This window comes from Cherax quadricarinatus, chromosome 23 (assembly GCF_038502225.1).
Source record: "Cherax quadricarinatus isolate ZL_2023a chromosome 23, ASM3850222v1, whole genome shotgun sequence".
Classification (NCBI taxonomy): Eukaryota; Metazoa; Arthropoda; class Malacostraca; order Decapoda; family Parastacidae; genus Cherax; species Cherax quadricarinatus.
This window is the reverse complement of record NC_091314.1, coordinates 36,316,125-36,331,486: the sequence shown is the minus strand read 5'-3', so window position 1 is coordinate 36,331,486 and position 15,362 is coordinate 36,316,125. Positions and strand designations below refer to the sequence as shown.

The window sequence follows — 15,362 nt, the reverse complement described above, 5'->3', positions numbered from 1 at the left end:
AAAAGCCGGCACGTGCCCGGAAGGGTCATTATCGTAGGGTCAAGGTCATTAGCACATAGGTGTGAAAAGGCGGCACCCTTTGATACGGCGCTCTGTAGATAACTACACTACTCGTAGTCTTGTCTATAGAGTCAGTTGTTCAGTGCAGGTGTCTTAGTGCCCCTGAGTTTCTAGGATGTACGCAGGCGTTGTTCAAGTTATTGTTCCTATATGTGACAAAGCATCACCATCACAGATAAAGAAAGGAATAATTTATGTTTGTTAGGCCTTATTAAATACAGTAATGTAGAAAACCTTTGGAACAGCAAAGTACTGGAAGCTTAAAGCATGTCCGCATCAAAAATGAATTTTTTATTTGAGGATTATCTTGAAAGTTAACGAGGGTTGGTATTTAAGACGCACTGGTGCCAAACATTGAAGATGTTTCTCATAAGAGCTCTCCAGGAAGTCTTAATTATTGTCTATAGGCGAATTATTGTATGAAATATTAGTATCCGTCGTCTCAGATTCCAAGTCACGCATCTCTGAGTCCACTAATGACGGAAAATTGTGGTTTTTCAGGTAGAGAAACTTCTCTAACGCCTCCGCCAGCCTCCCTGTCTTTTTCCTCTACACAGACCTGTTGATCAGACTAAAAAAAGAAAACAATGGAGAGGTCAGCAGAGAGACTAGTTCCTGGTCTAAGAAATATGTGCTTTGAGCAGAGACTGATGAAGATAAATCTGATTGCATTGAAGGACAGAAGGACTGGAGTTAATATGATAACAACGTACAAAAGACTGAAAGGAATTGATAGGTTAGACAGAGACAGATGGCTTGGGAGGAGGGAAACAGGAACACGAGGGCACAGCTAGAAGTTGAAATCAGATGAGACACGGGGATGTTAAGAAATATTTCTTCAGCCTCATAGTGACGAGTCACTGAAGTGATCTAGACAGTGAAGTGGTAGAGGAGGAATCAATACGTAGTGTTAATAACAGATAAGAAAAAGTTCACACAGCCAGAAGTGAAACAAGTAGCTGACAGTTGGGCTCAAATATTGCACGCTGGGCAATATTGCACTTTGGGCTCAAATATTGCACGCTGGGCTCAGACATTGCACGCTGGGCTCAGACATTGCACGCTGGGCTCAGGCATTGCACGCTGGGCTCAGCGTTGCAAAGATGGAACATACAACAGGTTTCTTCATTTATTAATCTCAACCTTTTCCTCAATTCACTAATCAAATATTGACTCTGACTCCACCTTCCAGAGTGAACGAAACTTTTCCATAAGTTTACCATGTTATTCTCTTCTTTGTGTATGGGAATTGTGGGTAGTTTGACATTCTCTGTCTGTCTGTCTGTCTCTGTCTGTCTGTCTGTCTGTCTGTCTCTCTCTCTCTCTCTGTCTCTCCCTTGGCTGTACAAACAGGTGAGTACAGCCAGGTGTGTACAGCTAGCTATGTACAGCCAGTTGCGTAAAACCAGGTGTGTAGAGCCAGGTGAGTACATCCAGGTATGTACAGATAGTTGTGTACAGTCAGGAATGTATAGCCAGGAGTGTACAGTCAGGTGTGCAAAACCAGGTGGGGACAGCCAGGTGTGCACAGCCAGGTGTATACAGCCAGGTGTGTACGCACAATACATCACCGAATACAGTTACAATCCTCACACGGTGTTATTTTTACCCGGGGATCACACGGTCCAGAGCCTCAATTATCACACAGCTTAACTCAGTTATGCAACACAACCTGGATATGCAACACAAACTGGTTATGCAACTTAACTTGGTTATGCAACACAACTGGTTATGCAACACAACTTGTTATGCAACACAACCTGGTTATGCAACACAACTGGTTATGCAACACAACTGGGTATGCAACACAACTGGTTATGCAACACAACTGGTTATGCAACACAAAGGGTTATGCAACACAACCTGGTTATGCAACACAACTCGTTATGCAACAGAACTCGTTATGTAACACAACCTGGTTGTGCAACACAACCTGGTTGTGCAACACAACCTGGTTGTGCAACACAACTGGTTATGCAACACAGCTGGTTATGCAACACAACTGGTTGTGCAACACAACTGGTTATGCAACACAACTGGTTATGCAATACAACCTGGTTATGCAACACAACTGGTTATGTAACACAACCTGGTTATGCAACTCAACCTGGTTATGCAACACAACCTGGTTATGCAACACAACTCGTTATGCAACACAACCTGGTTGTGCAACACAACTGGTTATGCAACACAGCTGGTTATGCAACACAACTGGTTATGCAACACAACCTGGTTGTGCAACACAACTGGTTATGCAACACAGCTGGTTATGCAACACAACTGGTTGTGCAACACAACTGGTTATGCAACACAACCTGGTTATGCAACGCAGCATGGCTATGTAACACAACTGATTATGCAACACAACCTGGTTATGCAACGCAACTGGTTATGCAACACAACTGGTTATGCAACACAACTAGTAATGCAACACGAATGATTATGCATGCAAAATAGTTCAGTGATTTTTATTATGGGCGCTGCTTGTAGTGCATATTGCAAGTCTATCATGTTTGGGTAAAAATGATCAGTGCCAGTTTCGAATTACAAGTCATCCTGTAGGTCAGGTGTATATAATATAGCGATAGCAATATGTTGTTTTTGCCGATATCTATATACATTTGTTGGTATATAGTGTGTCTAGCTGCTTGTATTAATGGGATAAAATATTTTGATTCGAACCTATATATAAATATATATATGTATGTATATATATATATATATATATATATATATATATATATATATATATATATATATATATATATATATATATATATATATATATATATATATATATGTATATATATAAACACTGGTCTCTGGCTGAAGGAGACTCGAACCTACGAACCTTGGAACAAGGTACGCAGTGCTTTACAAATCTACTCACACTGGACCAATACCTTGGAGTCCAGCTTGCGCTAGACTTTGATCCAAGGCAGCCAGCTTTCAGGGAGAAGGCTGGACTCCAAGGTATTGGTCCAGTGTGGGTAGATTGGTAAAGCACTTCGTACCATGTTCCAAGGTTCGTAGGTTCGAGTCTCCTTCAGCCAGAGATCATTGTTTGTGCATATTTCGCCTGCTCTTGCGAATTCCTTGCATACATATATATATATATATATATATATATATATATATATATATATATATATATATATATATATATATATATATATATATATATATATTTATATATATGTCGTGCCGAATAGGCAGAACTTGCGATCTTGGCTTAAATAGCAACGCTCATCTTGCCATGTAGGACAAGTGAAAATTTGTGTATGCAATAATTTCGCCAAAATCATTCTGAACCTAACGAAAAAAAAATATTTGATTGTGTTTGTTTAGTACTAAATTATTGTATACGTATTTAAAATATATTTAGTTGGGTTAGGGTAAAATAAATTGCTCTTGTTATAATAAGGTTAGGTAAGTTTTTTAAGATTCTTTTGGTGCAAAATTAAAAATTTTTACATTAACATTAATAAAAAAATATATCTCTAAACTTATAAGAGAAAATTTCAGAAAGGACTTAATTTTGAATGAGTTCTTGCTAATTGACCAGTTTTACATATTCGGCACGACATATACATATATATATATATATATATATATATATATATATATATATATATATATATATATATATATATATATATATATATATATATATATATATATCATTTACCAAACTGCGGCAGGCCAGGATTCGACTCCACGACACGTTGTCCCGCCTCAAGAGGCCACACAACGTACATATTTCCTTACCATGTAAAGGTGACATGTACGTTGTTTTACATGATGGTAGAATTGCTGGCGTCTTTTTTCTGACTCATAAACATGCAAAATTTCAGGTACGTCTTGCTGCTTCTACTTACACTTATGTCACACTACACATACATGTACAGGCATATATATAGTACACACCTCTCTGGGTTTTCTTTTATTTTCTTACTAGTTCTTGTTCTTGTTTATTTCCTCTTATCTCCACGCGGAAGTAGATCAGAATTCTTCCTCGGTAAGTCATGCGTGTCGTAAGAGGCGACTAAAGCACCGGGAGCAAAGGACTAGTAACCCCTTCCTCTGTATACATTACTATAGTTAAAAAGAGAAACTTTTGTTTTTCCTTTTTAGGTTACTCTGCCTCGATGGGATGCGTCCACTTTGTTGAAAGACGAAGAAGATTAATGTTAGCAGAATTACGGACAATATGTTAGGTAAAAGGACACAAGCGCAACTAATGAGACATTTTATTGTGGCAACATTTCGCTCTCCAGGAGCTTTATCAAGCCGTTACTTTCATAAAGCGCCTGGAGAGAGAAACGTTGCCACAATAAAATGTCACATTAGTTGCACTTGTGTCCTTTTACCTAATTTAATAAAGAGGGACTGCCCAATGATGGAAAGCATCGTGAAAAGTTTATTATTTTAGGGAGGAATAGACAGTCGGTAAGTAGATAGAAGTCATCGTGGACATTAGTGTTACTCGATCTATTTTCAGTTATTTTGAAGCCGGAGACTCTTTTTTATTATGCATCTCACCAGTAGCAGTAGACCCAAGTGGAGCAACAAAAAGAGAACGATAAGAGGGATTAATGACTTGCATTCCTTGCAGGGAAGCTGCGACTTGCTTAAAGGTGCGTTGGCCTTAGGACACCAGCTGATATATCGAGGGGTTCAGGGAGAGGCCTTGATACTCTCCTGACTTTTCGATAATTTATATATCCTCTAGCAGGGACTATTATGAACCAGGCAGAGTGTAATCATCCAAGAAAAAGATGTGAGATCAATGGTCAAATTCTCGGGACATATGGGGAAACGTGGGGGGGTAGTCACCCTGTTGAACAACGTGCCATACAATTGTTCAGTAAAGAAAAGTTTCGAGCAAATGTTGTAGCACAAGTGCGCATACACGCGTACAAAATATGATGGAGATGATAAGTCTCTGGCTGTTTGTCTCGCTGTCAGCATGTTCAGGGAGGCGGACAGAAGGAAAGGAGAGACCCTCCTCCTCCCCAACACAAAGGAGAACACTACGCCTGCAATTCTGAAGACAGATGATGAGAGTGAAGACAGTCTAAACTCTATTATAGTGTTTAAAAATAATTGTTTTTTTTCTCTCTCTCTTTATATATATATATATATATATATATATATATATATATATATATATATATATATATATATATATATATATATATATATGTTTTGCATATTTTGAAATCACCTGTTTACTGTGATCTTATTGCATATATATATATATATATATATATATATATATATATATATATATATATATATATATATATATATATATATATATATATATATATATATATATATATATATATATATATATTTATATATATATATTTATATATATATATATATTTATATATATATATATTTATGTATATATATATATATATATATATGTCGTGCCGAATATGTAAAACTGGTCAATTAGCAAGAACTCACTTAAAATTAAGTCCTTTCGAAAATTTTCTCTTATAAGTTTAAAGATATATTTTTTTCATTAATGTTAATGTAAAAATTTTTATTTTGCACCAAAAGAATCTTAGAAAACTTACCTAACCTTATTATAACAAGAACAATTTATTTTAGCCTAACCCAACTACATATATTTTAAATACGTTTACAATAATTTAGTACTAAACAAACACAATCAAATATATTTTTTTCCGTTAGGTTCATAATGATTTTGGCGAAATTATTGCATACACAAATTTTCACTTGTCCTATATGGCAAGATGAGCGTTGCTATTTAAGCCAAGATCGCAAGTTCTGCCTATTCGGCACGACATATATATATATATATATATATATATATATATATATATATATATATATATATATATATATAGTGGTCTAAAGCGTCATACGTTTTCTCTCACCATGAGGCTGGCCAAAACAGCATAAGTTCGACTCCTTGGCTAATGCATTGTTGTTACTGATATATATATATATACGTATATATATATGTTGAGAAATGGCATTACCAGTTAAGTTTAAAGAGTTTGTACTTAACTTAGAAAGACAACTCATCGCCTGCACAGCCGCCCCTGCAGACGAGGTCTTGAGAAGCTGTTGAAGTCATCTCTCAACGGGCTGTAAAGATTTATAATTTGTAAAATTATAAATTACCCCTAGGGGGTGTTATGTCAGCATATTTCATTCACTGATGGCTGACAAATTACATACTTGTTTGGACTCAAAAGTCCGCACCTCACTGCCGACTGTAGGTTGATTACAAACTCCTTGAGACTCAAGAACTGCGCAGTCCCCCGTACTACAAGAAATTCGTAACCTACCTTGCTCTTGTAGCGTGAGCTATGGTGTTCTTCACACCTTCGACAGATATCGGTGATTTGATAAAAGCTGAAGTGTCCTTGGATGTCCACGTCTTCCATAGTCTAGGAATACACACACTGGTAAAATGTTCCACAAGATTTGTCTTTATTGTTCACAATCTTATCACTAAAGAAGCTGATCACACTTCTCTGTAAGTGTTTTTTGTGTTTTGTGAGACACTTTGTTCACAATAACGCACAGATCGTTCTTTGTTGGTTATCCTGGCGTCAGTGTCAATCTCAGTAGAGTCAAAAGTAATCTGAAGACGCCACAGCGCCCCATGCCGTCACTGCCCCTTGCACAAAAAAATGCTGACATAGTACTTTTGCTTCCTTGCCACTTCCTCGATGAAGCAAAGCAGAATGTTTGATTCTTGCTGTCTTAAGCATAGACAACAATGTCCATTATCTTTACTACAGTAACAAAGTGGGAGCAGGATTTTCCTTAACTGTCCTGCTAAAGTAAGAGATGTACTGTCTCTTATTAAAATACACTCTGCAACACTGGACTGCAAGGAGCAACGGTCGCTTGACCACGTCGCATACTCGTACTGCATCTGTGATCAATTACAAGACGCTTGCCCCTTCTGAGAGGGCTGGGTCCCTCAAGGCTGAAAGGCCTGAAAGGGGCTGAACAGGGCTGATACCCCCCTCCTGGAGAACATTTCTCCACACACACATATATATATATATATATATATATATATATATATATATATATATATATATATATATATATATATATATATATATATATATATATATATATATATATATATATATATTATCACACTGGCCGATTCCCACCAAGGCAGGGTGGCCCGAAAAAGAAAAACTTTCACAATCATTCACTCCATCACTGTCTTGCCAGAAGGGTGCTTTACACTACAGTTTTTAAAGTGCAACATTAACACCCCTCCTTCAGAGTGCAGGCACTGTACTTCCCATCTCCCGGACTAAAGTCCGGCCTGTCAGTTTTCCTGAACCCCTTCATAAATGTTACTTTGCTCACACTCCAACAGCACGTCAAGTATTAAAAACCATTTGTCTCCATTCACTCCTATCAAACACGCTCACGCATGCCTGCTGGAAGTCCAAGCCCCTCGCACACAAAACCTCCTTCACCCCCTCCCTCCAACCTTTCCTAGGCCGACCCCCACCCTGCCTTCCTTCCACTACAGACGGATACACTCTTGAAGTCACTCTGTTTCTCTCCATTCTCTCTACATGTCCGAACCACCTCAACAACCCTTCCTCAGCCCTCTGGACAACAGTTTTGTTAATCCCGCACCTCCTCCTAACTTCCAAACTACGAATTCTCTGCATTATATTCACACCACACATTGCCCTCAGACATGACATCTCCATGCCTCCAGCCTTCTCCTCGCTGCAACATTCATCACCCATGCTTCACACCCATATAAGAGCGTTGGTAAAACTATACTCTCATACATTCCCCTCTTTGCCTCCAAGGACAAAGTTCTTTGTCTCCACAGACTCCTAAGTGCACCACTCACCCTTTTTCCCTCATCAACTCTATGATTCACCTCATCTTTCATAGACCCATCCGCTGACACGTCCACTCCCAAATATCTGAATACATTCACCTCCTCCATACTCTCTCCCTCCAATCTGATATCCAATCTTTCATCACCTAATCTTTTTGTTATCCTCATTACCTTACTCTTTCCTGTATTCACTTTTAATTTTCTTCTTTTGCACACCCTACCAAATTCATCCACCAATCTCTGCAGCTTCTCTTCAGAATCTCCCAAGAGCATAGTGTCATCAGCAAAGAGCAACTGTGACAACTCCCACTTTATGTGTGATTCTTTATCTTTTAACTCCACGCCTCTTGCCAAGACCCTCGCATTTACTTCTCTTACAACCCCATCTATAAATATATTAAACAACCACGGTGACATCACACATCCTTGTCTAAGGCCTACTTTTACTGGGAAATAATTTCCCACTTTCCTACATACTCTAACTTGAGCCTCACTATCCTCGTAAAAATTCTTCACTGCTTTCAGTAACCTACCTCCTATACCATACACCTGCAACATCTGCCACATTGTCCCCCTATCCACCCTGTCATACGCCTTTTCCAAATCCATAAATGCCACAAAGACCTCTTTAGCCTTATCTAAATACTGTTCACTTATATGTTTCACTGTAAACACCTGGTCCACACACCCCCTACCTTTCCTAAAGCCTCCTTGTTCATCTGCTATCCTATTCTCCGTCTTACTCTTAATTCTTTCAATAATAACTCTAACATACACTTTACCAGGTATACTCAGCAGACTTATCCCCCTATAATTTTTGCACTCTCTTTTGTCCCCTTTGCCTTTATACAAAGGAACTATACATGCACTCTGCCAATCCCTAGATACGTTACCCTCTTCCATACATTTATTAAATAATTGCACCAACCACTCCAAAACTATATCCCCACCTGCTTTTAACATTTCTATCATTATCCCATCAATCCCGGCTGCCTTACCCCCTTTCATTTTACCTACTGCCTTACGAACTTCCCCCACACTCACAACTGGCTCTTCCTCACTCCTACAAGATGTTATTCCTCCTTGCCCTATACACGAAATCACAGCTTCCCTATCTTCATCAACATTTAACAATTTCTCAAAATATTTCCTCCATCTTTCCAATACCTCTAACCCTCCATTTATATATATATATATATATATATATATATATATATATATATATATATATATATATATATATATATATATATATATATATATATATACATATATATACTTATTATTCCATTTAGAAAAAGCCCTCGTTATTTGGCACACTACCCACCATGCTCTCACTGTTAACCGAAGTGTTCTTCTGTTCAGCGTCCAGTGATAGTTTCGTGAGCGACCACTTCCCCCTACCCCCCCACAACCCCGGCCGAACGCAGAAGTAAACAAACCTCCTCTGGCAGGATCCCCTTAACACCACCACTACTCTCCAAATCCCAACATGCACACTGCACTTTCACTGATACAGAAGCAACGGTCTGATGCAGAGGATTGTCACGACTCTGTAATCTCTGGTGGATACTCACGATGATGTCTGCCGAAACTGGCCCATGTAAACCATGTTGGCTCTTGGTTTACACACAGAATGTATGGAGCACCATAAACTGGCTCCCTCCCTCCACGCCGCAGACATATATATATATATATATATATATATATATATATATATATATATATATATATATATATATATATATATATAATTATATATGTATATGTCGTGCCGAATATGTAAAACTGGTCAATTAGCAAGAACTCATTTAAAATTAAGTCCTTTCTAAAATTTTCTCTTTTACGTTTAAAGATATATTTTTTTCATTAATGTTATGTAAAAAATTTTAATTTTGCTCCAAAAGAATCTTAGAAAACTTACCTAACCTTATTATAAGAAGAACAATTTAATTTAGCCTAACCCAAATAAATATATTTTAGATTTGTTTACAGTAATTTAATACTAAACAAACACAATGAAATATATATTTTTCGTTAGGTTCAGAATGATTTTGGCGAAATTATTGCATAAACAAATTTTCGCTTGTCCTATATGGCAAGGTGAGCGTCGCTATTTAAGCCAAGATGGCAAGTTCTGCCTATTCGGCACGACATATATATATATATATTATATATATATTATATATATATATAATTATATATATATATGTATTATATATATACCTGGAGAGAGATACCTGGAGAGAGTTCCGGGGGTCAACGCCCCCGCGGCCCTGTCTGTGACCAGGCCTCCTTAGGTCAGTGTCCCAGGATGCGACCCACACCAGTCGACTAACACGCAGGTACCCATTTTACTGATGGGGAACATAGACAACAGGTTGAAAGAAACACGTCCAATGTTTCTACTCTGGCTGGGAATCGTACCCAGGCCCTCACCGTGTGAAGCGAGAGCGTGGTTGGTGGAGTGGTTGGTGCAATTATTTAATAAATGTATGGAAGAGGGTAAGGTACCTAGGGATTGGCAGAGAGCATGCATAGTTCCTTTGTATAAAGGCAAAGGGGATAAAAGAGAGTGCAAAAATTATAGGGGGATAAGTCTGTTGAGTATACCTGGTAAAGTGTATGGTAGAGTTATTATTGAAAGAATTAAGAGTAAGACGGAAAATAGGATAGCAGATGAACAAGGAGGCTTTAGGAAAGGTAGGGGGTGTGTGGACCAGGTGTTTACAGTGAAACATATAAGTGAACAGTATTTAGATAAGGCTAAAGAGGTTTTTGTGGCATTTATGGATTTAGAAAAAGCGTATGACAGGGTGGATATATAATATATTTATAGATGGGGTTGTAAGAGAAGTAAATGCGAGGGTCTTGGCAAGAGGCGTGGAGTTAAAAGATAAAAAAATCACACATAGAATGGGAGTTGTCACAGTTGCTCTTTGCTGATGACACTGTGCTCTTGGGAGATTTTGAAGAGAAGTTGCAGAGGTTGGTGGATGAAATTGGTAGGGTATGCAAAAGAAGAAAATTGAAAGTGAATATAGGAAAGAGTAAGGTTATGAGGATAACAAAAAGATTAGGTGATGAAAGATTGGATATCAGATTGGAGGGAGAGAGTATGGAGGAGGTGAATGTATTCAGATATTTGGGAGTGGACGTGTCAGTGGATGGGTCTATGAAAGATGAGGTGAATCATAGAATTGATGAGGGGAAAAGGGTGAGTGGTGCACTTAGGAGTCTGTGGAGACAAAGAACTTTGTCCTTGGAGGCAAAGAGGGAAATGTATGAGAGTATAGTTTTACCAACGCTCTTATATGGGTGTGAAGCATGGGTGATGAATGTTGCAGCGAGGAGAAGGCTGGAGGCATGGAGATTTCATGTCTGAGGGCAATGTGTGGTGTGAATATAATGCAGAGAATTCGTAGTTTGGAAGTTAGGAGGAGGTGCGGGATTACCAAAACTGTTGTCCAGAGGGCTGAGGAAGGGTTGTTGAGGTGGTTCGGACATGTAGAGAGAATGGAGCGAAACAGAATGATTTCAAGAGTGTATCAGTCTGTAGTGGAAGGAAGGCGGGGTAGGGGTCGGCCTAGGAAAGGTTGGAGGGAGGGAGTAAAGGAGGTTTTGTGTGCGAGGGGCTTGGACTTCCAGCAGGCATGAGTGAGTGTGTTTGATAGGAGTGAATGGAGACAAATGGTTTTTAATACTTGACGTGCTGTTGGAGTGTGAGCAAAGTAACATTTACGAAGGGATTCAGGGAAACCGGCAGGTCGGACTTGAGTCCTGTAGATGGGAAGTACAGTGCCTGCACTCTGAAGGAGGGGTGTTAATGATGCAGTTTAAAAATTGTAGTGTAAAGCACCCTTCTGGCAAGACGGTGATGGAATGAATGATGGTGAAAGTTTTTCTTTTTCGGGCCACCCTGCCTTGGTGTGAATCGGCCAGTGTGTTAATAAATAAATAAATAAATATATATATATATATATATATATATATATATATATATATATATATATATATATATATATATATATATATATATATATATATATATATATATATATATATATATATATATATATGCAAAACAACCACTCTGAAAGAATAGAGAAATTCCAAGCGCTTTCGTGAGTAGTCACGAAAGCGCTTGGAATTTCTCTATTCTTTCAGAGTGGTTGTTTTGCATATTCTGATATCACCTGTTTACTGTGATCTTATTGCATATATATATATATATATATATATATATATATATATATATATATATATATATATATATATATATATATATATATATATATATATATATAATATATATATATATATATATATAAATATATATATATATATATATATATATATATAATATATATATATATATATATATATATATATATATATATACATATATATATATATATATATATATATATATATATATATATATATATATATATATATATATATATATATATACGTATATAGGGAGGTACCGCCTCTATAGCTGGACTGGGGACCCTCATCCTCAGAGAAGACAATAAACGTACCTCAGGGAAAACTCTAGGTTCTCCCCGGAGCTGTTTGAATATTTTCTTCTCTTACCACCCCCTATGTTTTATATTCTATGTGAACATTTATTAATAAACAGAATACATTTGCAGAAAAACACAAACATGAATACAATGGTACAATGTATTAAAGATCATGAATTTCCTCCAGCTCCTCCAAAGCCGGACGCGAGGCAAGTATGCAGCAAGCATTTCCCCTCTGGATGGCCATACTGAGGCGCTGGAGCATGAAAGTGGCTGCCCTTGGGTCCCTGGTGGTGTCGATGAGTCTGGAACCATATTCTTTAAGGAAACGTGTGGCATTTTTTCCCCATGATCCCAAGGTCTCTGATCCCACTGGGACAAATTGATACTGTTGGCTTATGTCCCTGTACTTGCTGATCTTGTACTCCTCCCTGTGGTGAGCAGCTCCTCCCTGTCGCCCAACACTGTGATGGATGTAGGTGTCAGCCAGTGTGGACACAGGTATAGTCCCATGCTAAGAGCTTGCCATTCTTCCAAGGATAGATGGTGATCCCGTCGGGGCGGTTTGCTGGGTTGTGGGTATCGTTGGCTGCTAGTGATCAGGGCTCCCTTTCGGCTGGGCATCCAGCTGTAGCAAGGGTTCTCTTTATGGTGTCATTGACCTCATTGTGTCTTGCATGCCAGCCCTTGGTTTTGGAACAGTTAAGACCATGTAAACCACATTGGTCTGCTTGCGCTTCGCCGCAAATACACATATATTCTGTGTGAATTGGGGCAGCAAAGCGCAGAGCCACTGCAATACATAGGGTCTTAGGGTCGAGTCGCGTTCCCATTGCCGATATGAGAACTGTTTGAAGGAAGTCCCCGAAGTGAGGTGCTCTCAGCCTGGAGATGGGCAGTCTCCCTATCTGATGTTGCACCCCTGAGCATGTTGGCAAGCACCTTTTCAGCGATAGGGCCATCCCAGCTTGACTGTTTGTGAGCCAGTGCTTCACTAGGGTTTGGTGCTGGAGCAGTAAGAGTCTCCCATTCAGTGATGGCACTGGCATAGCTAGGGTCCTGTGTTCCTCCTGAGTCACTGAGGTTATCAGGAAGAATTTGTCTTATCAATTCGTTTGATGCTATGGAAGAGGATAGGAAAGCTGGTAGAGCAATCTGGGAGGATCTGCGTACTCCTAGCCCCCCAAGCCTGACCGGAAGTGAGGCTTGCAACCACTGTCCATCTTCAAAGGAAAGATTCAATACACTCTCTAGCATGGTCTTTAGAAGAGAGCCATATTCCTTGAGTTTTGGACTGCTGAAGGCTGGGGAGCATCTCAGAAAGTGTATATATATATATATATATATATATATATATATATATATATATATATATATATATATATATATATATATATATATATATATATATATATATATATATATATATATATATATATATATATGCAGATCGTTTCAGCTGCTTCGTTCTTTTAAAAAATAAAAATTTTATTGTATCAAACTTCCTGCTAATTCTTACACTGCGTCTTAAAAGACTTCATTTTTTTTTTTCAGAACGAGCGACGGGAAGGCGCAGCAAACAGTCAGAGAGCTGCCATTATGTTGGGTGAAACTAAGAGAGTTACGAACCTTCACCAAGCAACGAGAAGATGAATTAATGAACGAATCTTGAAGAAGCTGTACCCGACTCCAGTTTTCTTCCCTGGAGACGATCTTCCACAAAGTTAGTGCAAGACTGGGTCTCATGTGTGTACTCACCTAGTTGAGGTTGCAGGGGTCGAGTCTTAGCTCCTGTCCCCTCCTCTTCACTGGTCGCTACTAGGTCACTCTCCCTGAACCGTGAGCTTTATCATACCTCTGCTTAAAGCTATGTATGGATCCTGCCTCCACTACATCGCTTCCCAAACTATTCAAATTCCTGACTACTCTGTGGCTGAAGAAATACTTCCTAACATCCCTGTGATTCATCTGTGTCTTCAACTTCCAACTGTGTCCCCTTGTTGCTGTGTCCCATCTCTGGAACAATGTCTTTGTCCACCTTGTCAATTCCTCTCAGTATTTTGTATGTCGTTATCATGTCCCCTCTATCTCTCCTGTCCTCCAGTGTCGTCAGGTTGATTTTCCTTAACCTCTCCTCGTAGGACATACCTCTTAGCTCTAGAACTAGTCTTGTTGCAAACCTTTGCACTTTCTCTAGTTTCTTTACGTGCTTGGCTAGGTGTGGGTTACAAACTGGTGCCGCATACTCCAATATGGGCCTAACGTACACGGTGTACAGGGTCCTGAACGATTCCTTGTTAAGGTGTAGGAATGCTGTTCTGAGGTTTGCTAGGCGCCCATATGCTGCAGCAGTTATTTGGTTGATGTGCGCTTCAGGAGATGTACCTGGTGTTATACTCACCCCAATATCTTTTTCCTTGAGTGAGGTTTGTAGTCTCTGGCCCCCTAGACTGTACTCTGTCTGCGGTCTTCTTTGCCCTTCCCCAATCTTCATGACTTTGCACTTGGTGGGTCCAATTGCTGGACCAGGTCTGCAGCCTGTCCAGATCCCTTTGTAGTTCTGCCTGGTCTTCGATCGAATGAATTTTTTTCATCAACTTCACGTCATCTACAAACAGGGACACTTCGGAGTCTATTCCTTCTGTCACGTCGTTCACAAATACCAGAAACAGCACTGGTCCTAGGACTGACCCCAGTGGGACCCCGCTGGTCACAGGTGCCCACTCTGACACCTCGCCACGTACCATGACTCGCTGCTGTCTTCCTGACAAGTATTCCCTGATCCTTAAGTGCATTCCCTGTTGTCCCTGGTTGGTCCTCCAGTTTTTGCACTAATCTCTTGTGTGGAACTGTTTCAAACGCTTTCTTGCAGTTAAAGAAAATGCAATCAACCC

The 15,362-nt window shown here is 39.0% G+C and overlaps 1 long non-coding RNA gene across 1 annotated transcript in view; it reads left to right on the top strand.

Moving 5' to 3' along the window:
- The window catches only part of LOC128685672 (uncharacterized), a 76,238-nt gene that overhangs the window by 16,641 nt on the left and 44,235 nt on the right, over positions 1 to 15,362 (top strand). The window contains exon 2 of the long non-coding RNA XR_008406537.2: positions 14,023 to 14,191. This is a non-coding gene — a long non-coding RNA (uncharacterized lncRNA). The remainder of the gene's footprint in view (positions 1 to 14,022; positions 14,192 to 15,362) is intronic.